At 45.1% G+C, this 12,070-nt stretch overlaps 1 non-coding gene across 1 annotated transcript; it reads left to right on the plus strand.

The window, feature by feature from the left end:
• The first annotated feature begins 1,453 nt into the window (after positions 1-1,453).
• Positions 1,454-1,527, plus strand: trnat-agu (transfer RNA threonine (anticodon AGU)). Its single transcript has one exon. It is a non-coding gene; the product is annotated as a tRNA-Thr (tRNA).
• The last annotated feature ends 10,543 nt before the right edge of the window (positions 1,528-12,070 follow it).

A 12,070-nucleotide genomic window follows, 5' to 3' on the forward strand; every position in this document is an offset into this window, starting at 1 on the left:
CCCGTTTAGTTTGAATATAGTGCAGTGGTTTACACATTCACCTGGCAAGCAAAGGTCCCCAGTTTGATGCCGGGAGGAGACACATCCCTCTGGAGTTCAGGTCAGGACGCTCAAACAGGTGGAGCTACCTGCTGTGGCCACACATGAAGAATAAGGGATCAGCGTGTGCACCAAAAAAAAGGTTTCAGCCAGTTTAACCTCGAGTACACAAATTATTATTAATATTATTCAGCACAGATGATATGGTTTGGGCTCTTTCACCTCTCTGTATCCGATAAGCCCTGTGACACTAACACCACTGCCTTTATTTCCTGCTGTTTGGGCTCAAATGGGTCTGATGAAGGTGCAGTGACCGGATACCTCCCTCAGATAAAGCAGAAAGTACTGAGCATCCTCAGTGATATAATTATGACACCAAATACTTACACACTAAAACAAACTTGATTCCAGGCTTGCTGGGACCCCTCCCTGGAGCCCTGGGTCGTCAGTCCCACCTTTAACCCACCTGTCACTAATGCCACACACCTCCCCACTGTCGCTGTCCTCATCCATGTCCTGCTCCACCCTCACATCCTTCTCTGCCTCTCCTGCCTCCCTCATGCAGTCCCACAGTTCCTCTCTCAGCAGCCTCTCATCTGCTTTCTCTGGATCCACAAAGACTCAGTGAAGCTCCTTCTGACCTTCTCCAACTTCTCCATCAACACTCTCAGAGCAAACATCATCTGCAGAGCTCTTTCTCAGCATGAAGCCATCCTGATCATCACCTCTGTCCTTTACCCAGCCTCAGCAGCTCTTTCCAATAACTTCATGGTGTGGATCATCAGCTTCATCCCTCTGCTCTGCACATCAGCACCAGTCCACTTCTTCTCCATTCCTCAGGCATCCTCTCACTCTCCAAACTCGTGTTAAACCGTCTGGTCAAAAACTCCACTGCCCCCTCCCCCCGAGACATCTCCATACCTGCACAGGTATGTCATCTGAACCAACCACCTTTACAATAACCGTACTGCACAGAGGTCCTCTAACTGTATCAGTCACATTTGGTAATAACCTCCCATCTGAAAGCTCTCAGATTTATAATGCAGGTCATGGTGAGGTGCTTTCAGTCAGTGAAATCTAAAAGATCTTCTGCTGATGGGAGGTCAGGATCACCTGATCCTGGGAGGGTTTGAATCCCAGCGGTGCCTCGGAGCTACAGCGTGTGGTGTAAAATGCTGCAACCATTAAAAATGAAAACTGAAGCTGACCCTGAAGCACCAAAAGCTGCAGGTCACATTGTTTCTAGTCTGTCTGCAGGTTTAGTGACGTAACAGAGTGAACCAGTGAAACTCCATCAGCAGGACTCAGCTGATCCTAAACTAAGCTGGGATTAATCAGGTGAGCTCTGACAGCTGTAACAGCTGGACTTCAGCCTGTCTGTAACTGTGACTGCTCAGCCCAGCCTGGGCCCGAAGGCACTGTGGCTGAGGTGGTGAAAGCACCTGTCTAGTAAACAGGAGATCCTGGGTTCAAATCCCAGCAGTGCCTTGCACCTGCAGGACTTTAGTACAGATACTGGAAAGATGGAGGCAGTGACCTTAATATCAGACTTCATCCTCAGCTGACTGTGCCCACATAAACCTGTTAGCCAGTGCAGATCATACATAACAGGATGTATGGGTGAACTGTGCCCATGTGTGAAGAAGTTCACTGTTTGTAGCTTTTTCACCTGCCATCACTTTAAGTTATTGAGCATTACTGACCTTCTGGTCTCAGGTCAGGACCTCGCTGCTTCCTGTGTGGACACACAGTTCATTTCATTTGAGTCTGACGCGTTTGACCCCGGGGTTCATCCTGGATGCTGAACAACCTCCAAACAAACACACTAACCGAGGTGATCTTTAATGACGCCGCGGCGATCGTTCAGTTTTATTTAGGAAGGTTCCCGATGGGCTGAGGTCAGCCTCCAGTATCTGCAGCTGTAATGGGAGCTGCTAGGAAAAGGTGCTTCAGTGCTTCCTTTATTAGCTCCTCAGCAGAGGAGACGCTGGAGCGTCCTTTCTGGAAGTAAACAACACCGTCACACAATTCATTCATTCATAGCAACATGAACACAACATCAACAAAACCGACAAATCATGTAAATTATAAGTGTGTATATGTTATAAAAATCAGCCTGTTATCAAGGTGTGGCCCTGAGTGAAGACCATAAATATATATGCTCTTTAAGATTATATGTATTATTATTATTAACTGATACATTAACAGATCAGTTTGTATTCATTATAACAGCTATGCCCTCTATGACTATCATTCATTTATTTTTTTTACCACACACACACACACACACACACACACACACACACACACACACACATGCACACACACACACACACACACACACACACACACACACACACACACACACACACATGCACACACACACACACACACACACACACACTGTTTCCGCGGTTACTTCTTGTTTAAATGAGACAACAGTAAGACCGGACTGGGTGAAGTGAGCATTCTTATCTCCTGGACGCAGCAAACATCCAGCCTCATGTTTTAAGCAGCCTGGTGTAAATGCAGCTGGATTCTCTGAGCCACAAACATCTCCTCTCCTGAGCGACAGTGAGGTACGAGGTGAGCGTTTCGGCTGCTCAGCGATGCTCCTGTACGCACCAGCTTCAGGCTCACTCAAGTCAAACAGTTTTGCCTGTTGCAGCGTGCAGGGCTGAGCATTCATCATGTGAGCAGGGAGCCAGCAGGAGGCGCTGTGGCTGAGGTGGTGAAAGCACCTGTCTCCTAAACAGGAATTCCTGGGTTTGAATCCCAGCAGTACCTGGGTGCTCCAAGTTTTCCAAGTGATAGCAGGTAAATGAACAAAAGAAATGCTGAAACTAGAAACCATCATTACTAAAAGCCCTAAATAAGAAAAATCTGAACCGACTAAATGCTTTGCACAATTTACAAAGTTGGCAACAAAGAGCTAAGAGTCACTGTCATGTAGGTTACATCAGGAACAGGTGTATGCATGCACCTGTCCTTTTTTTTCTACCAAGCATAAATCCTAATCTGAGCCCTGCAGGTGGTCCGGGGGCCTCCGCGGCGTCCTCATAAGGCTCGGCGCCGCTGCAGGTCCTCACGAGTCCGCCTAACCTGACAGCACACACACCCCGAGGAGGTCAAACAGAGGAGCCTTTGTGTCGATGCTGAGCCACATCACAGTGAATGAAGACTCACACACAATGGACAAACACACTCCCACCACTCTATAAACAGGGCGCGCAGCCACAGCGAGACACTGTTTACCCAGCATCCTCTCTGTTCACGCTCGCCTGGGAAGTTTGATTTTACTCTAGGAAACTGTCAAACAGAGCTCGTGTTCTGGGCTTTATTCAGCTCGTGCTTGTCGGGTGAATGGATCTCATCCAGGAAAGAATCACATCTGAGGCAGTGCTGGGACTCAAACCTGGGAGCTCCTGGTCACTGAGGAGGTCCTTTAACTGAGTCACAGCAGCACAGTCAGGCCAACGGTCACACCTGGTTATGACTCAGCACTCAGACAGGCTGAAGCCCAGCTGATCAACCCCAGCTTAGTTTAGGATCAGCTGTCCCTGTTAGAAATGTAACTTAACAATCCTGCTGTGACATCACCCATCAGTTAGCAACTGAAGCACATCTTTGTTTACAGTAGTTAAAATATTCAAAAATGACCTAAAATTATGAACAGGATGTAAAGAAGCAGCATCATGTTCCAAACATCTCTGTATCGGTTTAAAGAGATATTAACAGAAGTCAGAGAGGCTGAGCTGCAACCTTTATTTAAAGCTGCAGTCTGGAGAAGACAAAGCCTGCAGGAGGTGAGGCTAGGACTGTGTCTGTGAATATGTCTGTGACTGTGTCTGTGAATGTGTCTGTGTCTGTGCCTATGTCTGTGCCTGTGAATGTGTCTGTGAATGTGTCTGTGTCTGTGCCTGTGTCTGTGCCTGTGAATGTGTCTGTGCCTGTGCCTGTGTCTGTGACTGTGTCTGAGTCTGTGTCTGTGACTGTGAATGTGTCTGCGAATGTGTCTGTGACTGTGAATGTGTCTGTGTCTGTGTCTGTGTCTGTGTCTGTGAATGTGTCTGTGCCTGTGCCTGTGTCTGTGTCTGTGTCTGTGACTGTGTCTGAGTCTGTGTCTGTGACTGTGAATGTGTCTGCGAATGTGTCTGTGACTGTGAATGTGTCTGTGTCTGTGCCTGTGTCTGTGCCTGTGAATGTGTCTGTGAATGTGTCTGTGTCTGTGTCTGTGAATGTGTCTGTGAATGTGCCTGTGTCTGTGCCTGTGAATGTGTCTGTGAATGTGTCTGTGTCTGTGCCTGTGAATGTGTCTGTGTCTGTGCTCCCCGTCGGTGGAGGCAGGCTGATAACCAAGCTAGCTAAAGTTAGCTGATGACTGATTTTAGTGTCACCTCTGAACAGAATGAAGAGAGAAAAAGGTCCAAAGATTCACTGCTGAGTCACAACAGTCTGGCTTGTCGCAGCATATTGATCTCCTGCAGTGTGTGTGTGTGTGTGTGTGTGTGTGTGTGTGTGTGTGTGTGTGTGTGTGTGTGTGTGTGTGTGTGTGAGAGAGAGAGAGAAAGAGATGCTGGTCCAGCATGACACAGCTTCTTTGACTTTCCATCAGCTTCTTGCAACCATCACCTTTTCTCCCAGATGATAAAGGACAGGTTCACAGGTCATGTGATCATTCCTCCTCTTCATATTGGTCACCTCCCGACGTGAGAGACCACTCTGCACTATTTTGACTAAAATTAATGTTGAACCTGATTTCGCTGAGGTTTCTGAATGCCGCCTGATCCAAAAGCATGAAACTCTGCAGGTGACAGGCCCACAGGAAAGATATGCCTCGTTCTATCTTCGGTGAGGTAACACACTCCTTTATTTTATGCACCAATTCAATTTTATTTATATAGCACCAAATCACAACAAACAGTCTCCTCAAGGTGCTTTACATTGTAGGTAAAGCCCCTACAATAAACAATAATCATCATACAAGTCGTTAGAATCACACTTACCGAGGACCAGTTCGCCCTGGGAGACCCTACCAGGGGTATCTGCACACATGGACTGAGTTTTGATCTACATTCCTGCCCTCACCTGTGGCCATGAGCTGTGGGTAGTGACTGAAAGCGTCCTCTGAAAGGTGTCCAGGATCTCACTTACAAATGGGGTGAGGAGTTTAGAGCAGAGCTGCTGCTCTTCCACATCAAGGAGGAGAAACTAAAGAAACAGATGATGTTTCTGTGACAGGCTGCTGGGAACAAACAGCCCAAAGATCCAGTTCAAACTGGTTCTTGGCTCGGCGGTCTGTGATGTGCACACACAGCACTGGTTCATCCTCTGAGTTTGGAGCCTTTTGATGCTTCAATGAGTCACAGGTCAGAGGTCAGAGGCTTAAATAAAAACTGGTCAGATACGAGGACTGGACTGAAGATGAGTGAAAAAGCAGCCGATGTCCAAAGAAGAACTTTGAAGAGCTTCAGAAAGCAGGAGAACCCTAACGTCTGGCTGCTCCGAGGCAAAATATAAAGAACTGAGGGAGGCTCAAGATTTTTGCACAGTAGTGCTTCTGTGCTGCAAAGCTGACATCAGCAGCACTGTGGTGTCAGGTTTGTAGCTCTGATGCCAGAATATGTTTGGTGGGAATGGAATTAGTTCTTGAGCACCTTGTCAGTGTAAACGCATTCATAATGACCCCAGGGTCCGGTCATTGGGGTCAGGGGGTACATGTTTGTAACCTGTACCTGCAGAGACAGAGGTGGGCTCTCAGTGCAGCCCTCAGCAGACACACCTGACTGAGGTCCTCACTGCTGTCTGTGCCCTGTGCTCGCTCAGAAACACACTGTAAACAGTCCACGCCGTTCTCAGGCAACGGCTGCTAATCAGAGCAGCTGCATCATCATCCTCGTCATCCTCATCGACTAAAGATAACCGTGTGTGTCAGCAGCCACCAGCCTGCAGCAACTGGGTCAACACTCACACCAATCCACCATCTAGTTCATGTTTACCCTCTGAACAATATAATCCCTATAAAACAGTCTCACAGACGTTCCTGATTGGCTGATCACAGTTTTCAGTGCTTCCCTCCTCCAAGCATCACTGTAAATATAACTAAGATATTATGCACTAAAAGCTTCTGAGCAAACTATAGATGCAAAACAGTTCTGAAAAACAGACTCATATATGGCTCATACGTTTATAGACACAGAACAAAGGACCTGTTTCATACTCACAGCACTCGGAAACATAGTTACAGCTTCATTACTTCACTGTTCAGTGTTTTTAACCAAGCTGCAAGAAAATGAAACCAAAGTGCTGCAGCCCGAAGCTGCAGTTCCTCTGCAGTCCAGCAGAGGCAGCAGTGAGTCGGTCCCCATAGACTCCCATGTTAAAATGTTACAGCAGAAGTAAACATGTTTACAGCTGATACAGAAACTGCTCTGTGCGATAACTCACCTGTTTAAACTGGATCACAGCTCAAAGATTGGATCTGCTTTATGTGGAATAATCCAGATACCTACAGATATAGATCAATATGGATAGTTATAGATACAGATAGTTATAGATATGGATATGGTGCTGTAGGGTGTGGACATTAAACAGAGCTCCAGCACAGACCGGTCACTGTGCAGTGACTCACCTGCTGCTGGTGACTCAGACTCCCAGTAAACCCCCAGTCAGCTGACAGCTGTTTCCAGTACAGCGAAGTCTGGAGACGGTCGGCTGTGATGTGGAGCCAACATGGAGGCCACTGAGGTGGCTTCATTCACCACCTGCTGATCTGTTTATTATTAGAGCTGAGACCATCAGCGGATTCATTTATCTGCTGATTTTGATTAATTATCATTTTTCAAGTAAACGTAACTCCTCTCTTTATGATCTAACAGTATGAATGGCTTTGGGCTCTGGGAAACCAAAAGCCTTTTATTATTATTGGATATTTTATATGGAAAACAACTAAGTAATTCATGGAGGAAATGATCTGAAGGTTAAGAATTATGGACAATGTTTAATAGTTTCAGCTCAGATTATGAATTTCTGCCACTGATGATGCACCATGATGATCTGGGTTTAGCAGCATTATCTCTCTGCAGGTTTAAACTTCCTTCACTTCAGGTGTTTCTTTCAGGCTTTTTTGCCTCTTTTTGCAGCTGTGTGACTTTTCATAGTAAATATTACCAAAGTTTATAATTCTGAGCTCAGTGTCTGTACTTTAATCTCTCTGAGCAAAGTACTCTAAAAATTCCGGTTATTGCAGTTTTTCTACTCTTGGATATGGATGACGAATATGGGATATCCCTAATATGGTCATCTCAGGCACAGAAGCTCCACCCTCCTGCTGTTTAAATTGATGGGGCTGCCAATTAGAAAAAAGTGGGTTTGAAGGGGAAGGAGCTAAATTGGACTCTCTCAGACTGAGGATGAACTGAGGGGCTCAGTGTGAGATAAAGAAGGATGATTTTGAACTGTGAATCATGCAAAGCTGCTCTAGCAGTAAGATAATAAAACATGGAGCTGGAAATGGGCAGAAAAGGTAGAACTGTACTTCCTGAGCTCAGGTGAAGCTAAAGCATTTTTGTTTCATCTGAAAATCAAACTTCACGATCATTTCCAGGAGCACCTGTGCTAACTCACAGGCCCGCCTTTAATGACACATACAGGGTTTCAGTTGGTTTGTAAAGCTTTCTCATAAACCTGAGCTCTGAGCTGCTTTCAGTCTCAGTTCAGACTGAGGCGGTTATTCTGTGTAAAATCCCCTCCACGGATGTGCTTCATGGTTTTGGTAAACCTGTGAAGGTTTCCCTCCTTGTTACTCAGATCTCTACGACCTCATGTTCATTCACGTCCACAGCAGTGCGGTCAGATTAACTCTTGTTCTCGCTGGCTTCTCCTCTGTTAGCCTCATTTCCAAGTTCTCTGAGCTTTGGTTCCCAGGGAACAGTTTCATATTCATAACAAGCTATGATAACAGTTTATTCTCTTTACAAATATTCAGAGTGTGTCTCAGTAAAATGTCTCAGAGCAGAACTAAAAATGAACACATTTGTGCCTTCAGGTATTTTTAAAAGAAGGATTTTATTAAAGTGACATTTCTGTAAATGTCCACCCTCCCCTGCTCCTCTGTGATCACATGCTTTGTGTGTGAAGCAGCCATAAATACTTTCACGTATATGTTCACATGTTATATATAGAGTCTGTCCTGTCATCAGATTGCTGTGTAACTCTGGATGTCGGGCTGCAGCTCAGCTCCCTGATCCTCTGCATGTGGGCAGTTCAGATTTTACTCACTGTGCCCTGAAAGCAGCATTTCTGCGCAGTTTCAGAGCCGGCCGACGTGTTTCTACTTCTGCTTCACTGCATCTCACAATGGAAAGTTTGAATTTTTGCATCCACTCTGAGAGTTTTCTAAATATTTTGCATATTAATATTTTAAGCAGCTCTGCCCCCCCCCCAAAACCATCCTTGTTAAAGTCCACCTGTGTCACTGCTCACCTCTAAATAATCCAAATGTTCTTCTTCTCCTTTTCCTGTGTCCTCCTATTAAATGTGACTAAAGTTCTTAATAATGAAACGCATGATTTGGTGTTCAGACCGAGCCAAACACAAGCTACCAGAGTCATAGAAGAGCCACAGGACAGGACTCAGCTGTACATCTGAGGTCAAAGGTCACTCTCTGAGGATGCCAATGTTCACACTTTGGACAGGTAAGACAGATGAGTTGAAAGAGGAGTTAAAGAAGCATCTTTGTCCACTGTGAGCGATGATCACTGAACAGAGGACGTGGATTACATCACCAACTTTCCCCCGTCTAAAACGCAGTCCTGAGTTCCCTCCCCAGACACCGCAACCCCCACACCTTGGCTCATGTGACACATGGTCAATGGTAGGTCCAAAGGGGGACGACCCTCAGTGGAGTTTAAATACCTGAGAGTCTCCACCTTTTGGTTGTAGAACTGAAGAAGCCTCTTGGATGGGAGGTGAAGCCCAGTCGCCTTTTTTCAAGCTCTTGAGACGAAACATTTCACAGACTTAATATGCATCCACGCTGGAAGTGATGGATGCAGTGATGGATGCACGTGGAGACCGTACAGGGTGAATGACATTTGGTAACTTCAGGTGACTGTGGGCCAAATAAAAAGTGAGCAAGACCTGAATGAACTTTTCTGAACTTCTAAGCAACTGTGTACCAATACGAGCACAGGATACCAGTGGCTGACCTACGACCAAATACACTATAGAGTTATCAGGCAGCTGGAGCCCGGGAAGTGACCAGCTGTCAGCTTCAAAAGCGAGGCATGACAAGCCTTTCAGCGTGGACACAGCTTTTGAAGCATTGGGTGGTACCCCTCAGTAGGCTTCCAGAAAATGGCCAATCAGAACAGAGAACACAGAATAGAATAATGAAATATTCAGACATACAAAGTTTATGCAAAGACATAAACTGGAGCACCCGCTTCGAATGTTATCAGTCTATTAAATGCACATTATCAACGATTATCAGACCCATAGTTAAGGGCCAGGAGGGGCCTTCTCCACCTCCTAGCCGGTCAAAAAGGTTGTTATCATCGTTCTAATTGAGGAACACTGTTCCGATGTGACGTGGACTGGAGTGGGTGTCTGGACTGAATCTGGATTCATCGTAGTCCCTCCCAGCAGCCAGCTACCGCTCTAATTCAGCCGATTTGAATGTTATCAGTCCTTAAATGCACTTTATTAACAGTTATCAGTCCCATAAGTGTAGTTCAGACTGGCCCTGCTGCACCTGCTAGCCGTCTCAGTAGGACATTATCACTAACTAATCCAGATCCACTCCAGACATCCACTCCAGTCCACGTCACACCAACAGTGATCCTCGATTAGAACAATGATATCAACATTTTTGCTGGCTAGGAGGTGGAGACAGTCCCTACTGGCCCTTAACTATGGGTCTGATAATCGTTGATAACGTGCATTTAATGGACTGATAACATTTGAATCAGCTGACTGGAGCTGCAGGATGCCAAAAGCAGCAAACATGTGTTCAAAGATTTGATTGATGAAATTCGTCTTTATGTAGTGCTACAACCGCTGCAACAAAGAGTGCAGTCAAACCACCAAGTGAACAGGGATCACCAGCGGTTTATTATAAGAATCATGTTGTGTGCCGTCTGTATCAGTGGTGTAAAGCAGTGCATGGAAAGTGTATGACACATGATGTGTGCGCAAAAGCTAAATTAAGACAATAACGAGGGTGCCACGGCGTGGAGAAGGTGCAGATATAGACACGTCAGTGGAGCAGAGACTGGGCTCAGAAGGCGGGGTCTAAACAGCCACTGGCCAGGTGTCTACATTTCCTGCAATCTCCCATCTTCACACGAGTAATTCAAGGTGAAATTTGGCCTTGAGTTCGATCTAAACACACCATAAGAAGTCCTCTCTAAGGTGGAACATATTTCATTAAAAGGAGACTATGAACTTATCAAAAAAGAGTTTACTGAGCTCAGAAATCACATGAGCAGGAGGCCCACTTTCTCATCCAGTCAGACAGCTGGACAGCCAGAGGAGTCGCCCCCTGCTGGTCATTGCAAAGCGTGCAGCTTTGAGACGCTTCAGCTCTGGCTTCAGATTCAGTCCCGAAGCCGATTAACATCATAAAGATCCAAGAGCAGAAAAAAACTGCATGAAACTGTTTATGAACAACCGCAGTTAATACAGGAGACAGGAAATAAGCACATCAGGTCCACTTTAACTGTCACCTGCAGTTAGGAACAGCTGAATATCTAAATGATATTTCCCAGGTGCAGTGAAGGCAGGACTTTTGACTGTGAAATCCTCTGATTACTCATCTCTGATCTACAGCCTCCTTTTTAAATAAAAAATGCAGTCTGCTCTGGAGTGGAAAGTTACCAACCCCATTTCCTCTTCATACTTCTGCTTCACTGGATTACAGAAGGAAACGCTGCTCTTGTACGTGCTGTAAGAGATTAAATTACTCAGTACTTTGCATGTTAATCCTTTTAGCACCCTGTGTCCGGTTTTGATCTTTGCCGTGTCATCTCACCACCGTCTAATCTGTAATACAACCTTCAATATCATACAACATATAAACCTGTAAAACCTGAGGCACTGGTTTAGATTAACATAAGTAAACTAGACATAAGTTTATTTTATTACTTCTTTGCCATTATCTCTATATAATACATATATTTTAAATAAATAAAAGACTTTTCCCAGTGCATGGAAAGGTTAAGCTGTAAAAGTGTGCAGCCTCTTAGTGTAAAGACTGGTTAGCTGATAACTCACTGCACCCTCTCTTGACAGCACTTATCTGCAGAAGATGAAGCATCATCACAGCTTGGCTCTCTTCCTCTGTTGATACTCAGTCTTTAACTTCTACTCATCTTTTAGTATTTTTACTCTGTGGTATTGGTGCATTCACTTATGTAATATTTGAGGCTAGTGCCCCTGTTTATGCAGTATTTGAATAGTTCTTTGTATGACTACAGAGGATCTCTTTCCTGTCATTATCTCCTGTTCCAGCAGTGGATGTTCATATTAAGCATCACCAAAGTTTTTTATTTATGAGCTCAGTGTATTTTCAGTGAATCCTGAGAGCTCCAAGCTCAGGCTGCTTTATGGTTTTTTCTAGTCTTGGATCTGGATGATGTCACAGATGGGGGATGTGCTTAATGAATCCCAGCCTTAAAGTGGGAGGAGCTGAACCAGCTTGTTTCAGAGGGAGGATGGCCTGGGGGGACTGCAAAGGAGCTAACATCAGAGAAAGGATTATTTTGAACTTTAAATAATGCAAAGCTACTCTAGTGGAGACCAAGAACAGGAAATTGAGCTGGAAATGAGTCCACTTTAGGCCCACTTTAAATACGATTTTAGAACCAACTCTACTTTAACGAGACTTTAGATCAGTTTCTCTCTGTCTTTAGCCTTCATTATTATTATTATTATTAATACAAAAAGCATTACAAACAGGATCACGTGATTTAAATCTTTTTGTACGTAGGCTGTGTTTGACCTGCTGTCTCTCAGGGCTGAGCCCGTGAAC

The sequence above is a fragment of the Archocentrus centrarchus genome, chromosome 15, assembly GCF_007364275.1.
Source record: "Archocentrus centrarchus isolate MPI-CPG fArcCen1 chromosome 15, fArcCen1, whole genome shotgun sequence".
Taxonomy (NCBI): Eukaryota; Metazoa; Chordata; class Actinopteri; order Cichliformes; family Cichlidae; genus Archocentrus; species Archocentrus centrarchus.